Here is a 7108-nt window from a genome sequence, read left to right as displayed (position 1 = left end):
TGTGGTTTTGTCGCCTTTCAATCTGGAGATGTCACTTTATCGTAACAATCCTATTATACATAGCATAGTCCGAATCTGGAAGCAAATTAAAGTCCACTTTGATCTTAGACCAATATCATTCATGCTCCCTGTTGCCAGGAATCCCTCCTTTGACCCCTCTTACCTTGATAACACCTTTGAGCGATGGGGAGAGTTGGGATAAGTACCGTAGGGGGGGTTCTATATATAGAAGGGACCTTTGCCTCCTTTGAATTGCTGAGGGAAACTCATAATCTTCCCAGAAGTAACTTTTTTCAGATACCTACAAATCAGAGACTATGTTAGAAAACACCTCCCGACATTTGGGAATGCTAAACCTTCCATGTTTGACAGATGCAAAAAAATATGCCTCACCTCAGACAAACTGATATCTCGCCTATATCTACCCTCTGTCTTTCTACCTGTCCTTGTTCTGTATGTCTTGTTTTGTAATATTTGTTTTGTACCTAGAACACTAGTTCTTGTTGTTTCTGTCTGCTCTTCTATGGTTAGATAAGAATTGCATACTTGTCTTTTATACCTATACACCATTCTTGTGCGTGTTCAAAAAATAATATTTGAACGAGAAACTCAGGAGGGAGGAAGAAGAAAGAAAATGATTATGCCCCTCCAAGGCCTCCCGTTCTCCTCTCAGCATTCCACTGTACTCAGCAGGTCTGTGTGTGCGTGTGTGTGTGTGTGTGTGTGTGTGTGCGCGCGTGTGTGTGTGCGTGCTCGTGTGTGTGCGCATGCATGTGCGTGTGTGTGTGTGTGTGTGGAGGGTTCCTGTTTGTTCAGAAGAATGCAGTCATCTTTTGTAAAAGGGTGGAACTGTGTGGCTGCCAGCTCCAGCTGGGCAGGCCTTTCTCATTTCAGAGCTGGCCGCTGAATGACCCTCCCCCCTTGCTGCTGGGGCAGCATATGCATGGATGCCCACACATACACGCACATGTTCATATGCACATACAGACAGATAGACAAATAGACACATACACACACAATATGTCTTATGGATGAGGGGCCTACACAGGTGAGCAAGGGTGAGGCTAACATTGAGTGGAGGGAAAACATGGCACAGTCATTCCTCCCTAACCCTTGTCTTTGTTGGGTGTAAACATCTGCAATATCCTACTGTGTGAAAGGGAAAACCCCAACGGTGTCTGCATGTATCCCCGGGGTCAAACTATAAACAAACTAGAGCCTCTCTTTGATCTAGATTCAATCCGGACCACGAAATATCTGTGTTATTGCAAGATTTATATTTAAAGATAATTCCCGGTTGAGCAGACATCTGCAGTGTTTACCGTGAATGTGGTTTCCGCGAACATGCCTAGCGGACATGATGCTATTGGATTGAATTTGGCCCCTAATTTCTCTCTCTCCAGCTCTCTGTCTCTTTTTACTGTCATGTTATCTCATTCTATACCATTGCTATTGAGAAAGTACAGTATGGCTGTAACTAAACAGGATTTGATCAGATACTGTAACTAACATCTAGATTTATGCCTTACACTGGATTCCTTTAATTATTGTAACACAAACTACTGTAACTGAGAATTTCTTTTATTAAAGGGGAGGGGAAAAGAGTACGGAAAAAAGTGGAAACCGTAACACGAAGGTCATCCATACTGACCTATGGGCCCTGGCCAAAAGTACACAGCAAAATAAATGGTGTACGTTTAACTCTGAAAGTGTAATATGTACACTATTTTCAGTGAACATATGAGTCCCAGTGTACTGATGTTAAAATAATACTTTTTAAAGTGTTTAAGATTTAACTCTGTCGCAGTGTTCCCCTTTTAACTCTTGGGGAACTTGATTGTGGTGTTCATATAGCTCTAATGTAGAGTAATACACAACACCTACAGTGTAAAACACTGGATTTAGAGTAAACTCGACTCACTTTGCTTAGTGCTGAAGCTGTTACACTTTCTCAGTGTAAGAAATGAACATCTGTAGTAGTACAGTAAATCATTTTGGGGTGTTGTTTTAACACTGTATGGTGCCTTTACTTTTTGAGTAAATTGTACAGTTAACACCCATGAATGTATTTGTGACAGAGACGTGGTTTTTGAATTATTGTCCTTTTAAAGGCCTGTGGCTTTCACCAAGTGAGTTCCTAAGTGAATGTTATCAATGAGAATTCAACTCTATGACAATACATTACATATATCATAATGCTTTACATATTGCAAACTGGTCAAACGTTTAGCTTTTTGCCATTCTCAGTGCAGGTGGTACATAAAGCCCTGAAATCATTAGATCAGAGAAAGCCTGCAGGTCCTGATCCTTTGGATCCCTGCTTTTTAAATCTGGCAGCTGATTTCATAGCTGAACCACTTACAAATCTGTTCAATCTAGCCCTGGAATGTAATGAAATTCCGAAAATCTGGAAATCAGCATTTGTCCTACCACTTTTAAAAGGGGGAGATCCAACTCTTTTAAATAATTATAGGCCAATCTCAAAGCTGTCACCCCTGGTGAAAATACTTGAACAGAGTGAACAGCTAAAATAGTTTTTATTTACTAACTCTATTTTATCAATGTACCAATCGGGCTTCAGGAAGAAGCATAGCACAATTACAGCAGCCATGAAGGTTTTAATTGATATCACTGAAGCCCTTGACAAAAAACATCACTATGTCTCACTTTTTATTGATCTCTCTAAGGCTTTTGATACAGTTGATCATGCTATACTAAAGCAGAGATTGTCGAGTGTAGGTCTTTCAGAGCATGCAGTTGCATGGTTTGCTAACTGTTACGCACGCCTCTATGAAGAGGGAACGAAACACCCTGCTACAACTAAACTCTCTGTGAAGCGAAAAAGGTATGGACTGTAGGTGCGAGTAAAAATGACAACAAGCAGAATGTGGTACCGTTTACAAGGACTTTATTCCTTTACACGGTAATATGGGGAAAAGGGGCTGGACGGAACCAAAGCAAAGAAAGTAAATCTCAAAGCCCCCCCCCCCTCTCCTATCTTACCTGCCTACCCACTACTTACCTAATTTAGCACCACCTGGTGCCCTAACCAAAATACAAGGGGTGGTCCACCCAGGTCTTACCTAGTGTGTCTAGACAGCGAATATGCTACGGGTATATGTATGCCCGCGGGCCTCTTGCCTAAGCACTCCCTAGGTGCCTTCCCCTTCCCCCCTGAGAACAAATGAAAACAGAATATTAAACAATTTCACAAACAAACTAAGAGACAAAGGACATCAAATAAGTTCTATCTGAGCAACAAACTCACAAAACATACCAACTCTCAGCAATGAACTCCCAGCAAAATCAACCTCTAGCAAAATATCTCTCTAGCAAATTTACCTCCAGCAAAATCCTCTACAAAAAGAAAAAAGATCTCCTGAACAGAACACTGGCTTTTATATAGCTTCTGAAGGAATGGGTAATTGGAGACAGCTGTGTCTTGACGAGGGGGCGGGGTCAGCTCTCCAATTAGCCCTGGAGTCGACCAATCAGCTGCTTGAGGGATTTCAGGAAGCCATTTCCTGAAATAAACACATGCAAATATACAAACTACAACACATAATCTGGGGAACGTAACACTAACTATCTGTCTGATAGAACTCAGTGCACTCAATTTGATGGGCTTATTGTCTGTCTTTAATGGTGTGCCCCAAGGCTCTGTACTTGGTCCTCTCTTACTATTTATATAAATGATTTAGACAAAAATGTCCAAAATGCGCAACTTCATTTTTATGCTGATGATACTGTTATTTACTGTTGTGCCTCGTCTCTTACAAAAGCTTTCCAGAACTTGCAAACTGCTTTTTATACTGTTCAACATACCTTATGTCAATTGAAGCTTATCCTCAATACTGACAAAACTTAACTAATGGTGTTTTCTAAAGCAAGAAATAGACCTCTGAACCTTTCACCTATTATTACCTGTCAGGACAAGGAGATTGAGGTTGTAACCTCATATAAATATCTTGGAATTTTAATTGATGACGGCCTCTCTTTTAAATTGCATATTCCACATCTTACAAAAAAATTGAAGATGAAATTGGGATTTTATTTTAGGAATAAGGCCTGTTTTTCTTTTGAGGCCAGAAGGAGGCTAGTAATCAGCTACATTTATGCCTTTACTAGACTATGGGGATATTTTATATATGAATGCTTCCGTTCAGTGTTTAAGATCAATTGACACCCTTTACCATGGCACTTAAACTGCAAAACCCTTATGCAACCCCGGCACTTTGTATACCAGGGTTGGAGGGTACTCTCTTCGTTCGCTGGACCTTATCCTGCTATTGGTTCCAAATGTCCGAACTGAATTTGGTAAAAGGGCTTTTATGTACTCTGCGCCATCGTCTTGGAACGCCTTACAAAATACTTTTAAACTGAAAGAACTTGTCCCGATTGGTATTTTTAAAACACTGATGAATGATCTTGAGACTGATTCCCTGACCTGTCAATGTTTTTAATTTGCTGTTTTTGATTTTGTTATACTCTTGTGAATTCTATGGTTTTTACTAGATTACTTGTAGTTTTTCATGTTGTTTGTCTGTAATTTTTGTAATGGCTTGGTGCTGCCTATCTTGGACAGGACGCTCTTGAAAAATAGGTTTTAAATCTCAATGAGCCCTTCCTGGTTAAATAAAGGTTAAATAAAAAAATATATTTTTTAAATTGGCCTAGTTGCTGGCCTAGTTTTACCCTAACACAGTGGTGTTAGGAAACCCCTGGTTTACAGGCCACATCAGGCCTTCAAGTCACATTACGCTGGCTTGCTAAGTGATGTGTAATTCCTGCATTCAGAATGACCATCAGGATTAGGAAACTTGATTTTAAAAAAACACTACCTAAACCATTTCAACCGAGAAAAAAAAACATTACAGTAACTGATTGGATGAGTTTTAAAAAAGTAAGTTATTTATCTTTGTGGAGCATAAGTGTACATGCAAAAACACAGATATCCAAAACAATCCTAAAAAATCTACCTGCAGTAGAGCATGCTGGGAAATATGATAATGATGGGTGTCGTTTTAATGGGACTGTTACTCTCCACAGTGTAAAACAATAACTCTGGTTATTAAAACGAACACTGGGAGTTATTTTACACCACTTAGCTTTAATTTGACTCTTACAGGGTGAATTTAACTCCTGAATCAACACTAGAAATTTTACGCAGAAAAATCAACCCTGGCCAATTTGCTGTGTATTTCACATAAGGACATACGTACAGTATATAAGGAATAGGGTGCCATTTGGGACACAACCCAGATCTCCAATCTACTTCTTATTTCCGAGCCACACCCCTCTGCTGCTTGCAACCCAATAGGTACAATTTACAAAATATATGTTTTCTCTGTGGTCATCACTAGATAGCGGTGTGTGTGTGTGTGTGTGTGTGTGTGTGTGTGTGTGTGTGTGTGTGGGGGGGGGGTCACATTCCGTTGCATTATCGTAATGATAACTGCTGTTGAAACATTCCGTATAACCTCCAGTGTACTTGTGCCAACCCAGCGTTCAGTAATTACCAGGGTGGAGGCACCACTTTGCTCCTGTTACCGGAAATCTTGGAATATTTTGCCCACTTCTCTTACGTGTATTTGTTGTCACACACACACACACACGCACACACACACACACACACATGCACACACGCACACATGCACACGCACACACACACACACACACACTTGTACACAACATGCACACACATTTCAGCAAAGCCATCGCATAAGGTAAGAGTCACAGACCATCACATTGCACTAATATAGGATTTGAACATTTGAATGTTGAAAGTCAACTGGCAGTTTATAGCTCTGCAAAAGTTAAACAATTAATTATATAGATGAAAGCATTTTCTCAAAACAGGCAATATAAGTAGTGCATATGCATTTGTCATTGCAATGTAAGCACAGAACAGTCAGACAGTCCCCATGTCAGACAGTCAGACAGTCCCCATGTTTTGACTCACCCCCTCTATGAATCATGGTTAGCACCTCTGTCAGTCTGCGGGGGCGTGTTGGCCAACCGGCCCTCTGATTCGCCGGAATCCTGTAAAATCTCAACTGGCTTTGACCTCGGGTGTTGCTAGGCAATGCTGAGGGGAGAACAGGGCCCTCTTTGAAAAACAGGTTGGTATGTGTTCACACTGGCTGACCAGAGCAGACCCCGCTCTGCCCCTCAGGCAGGCCATTAACTACACATGAGGGAGCCTCTGAACAGACTCAAACTGGATTTTACAAACACAAACAGACCGGCCTACAACTGGACGTCTCAGTCCAAAATATTTTATATTTGCACACGGAGGGCTGATTAAACCCAGTCCTGGAAAAATAAGCATATTCCAAGTTCCTTAAAAAGATGGTTACTGGAGGTTCCTAATTTAAAGTGCTTTTAAGTCCAGGAATATAGGCTTAATCTTTGTCCAGAGCAAAAAAAGTGTTCAACAGATGACAAAATAATTGTGGCCCTCGAGGCAACTGAGGTCATGCGTCGTATAAAATTATATTTCTTCAACCCATTGATAAAATGTTCACTTTGAGTCAATGTGAGTCATTGATCAGAGGGACAATGGTATCAGGCAGCTCATTGTGTCCACCACTCATTGTGTCCGCAATAACAAAAAGAGAGGCGGATAGGTAAAAGGAAGGGAGGGACAGGAACTCTCTCTCTCTCTCTCTCTCTCTGTGTTTTGGAGGGTCTGACTGTGGATGGAGGGGAATTCCATACTCCAGTTCAACCATACCCCCACCCCCTCCACCCACTCCAAAATGCAACCTAGCGCAGCATAGACACCCGGATATACTAACTCTAGTTGGGATGGGGGGGGGTTGTAGTGGGGTGGGGGGTGGAATGTGAGTAATTGCAGCTTGCAGCATGTACACATTGCTAACAGGGTGACACAAGCAAGGAAAGTCAATCATTCCCCGGGGTGAGTCATATTTAAAAGTAAATCACATCAACCAATGTGTGGAGACGTGACAATGGGGTTTGTTTGGTAAAGTCATGGTCAAAACAATGTTATTTATGAAAAAGGAAGTGACATCAGAGTGTTGACAGTAAAGAGACGACACGGGACACTTTTATCCTATGACTTTGTTTAGAGGGGTGTACCACA

The sequence above is a fragment of the Oncorhynchus tshawytscha genome, linkage group LG32, assembly GCF_018296145.1.
Source record: "Oncorhynchus tshawytscha isolate Ot180627B linkage group LG32, Otsh_v2.0, whole genome shotgun sequence".
Classification (NCBI taxonomy): Eukaryota; Metazoa; Chordata; class Actinopteri; order Salmoniformes; family Salmonidae; genus Oncorhynchus; species Oncorhynchus tshawytscha.
This window is presented reverse-complemented; position numbering follows the sequence as displayed.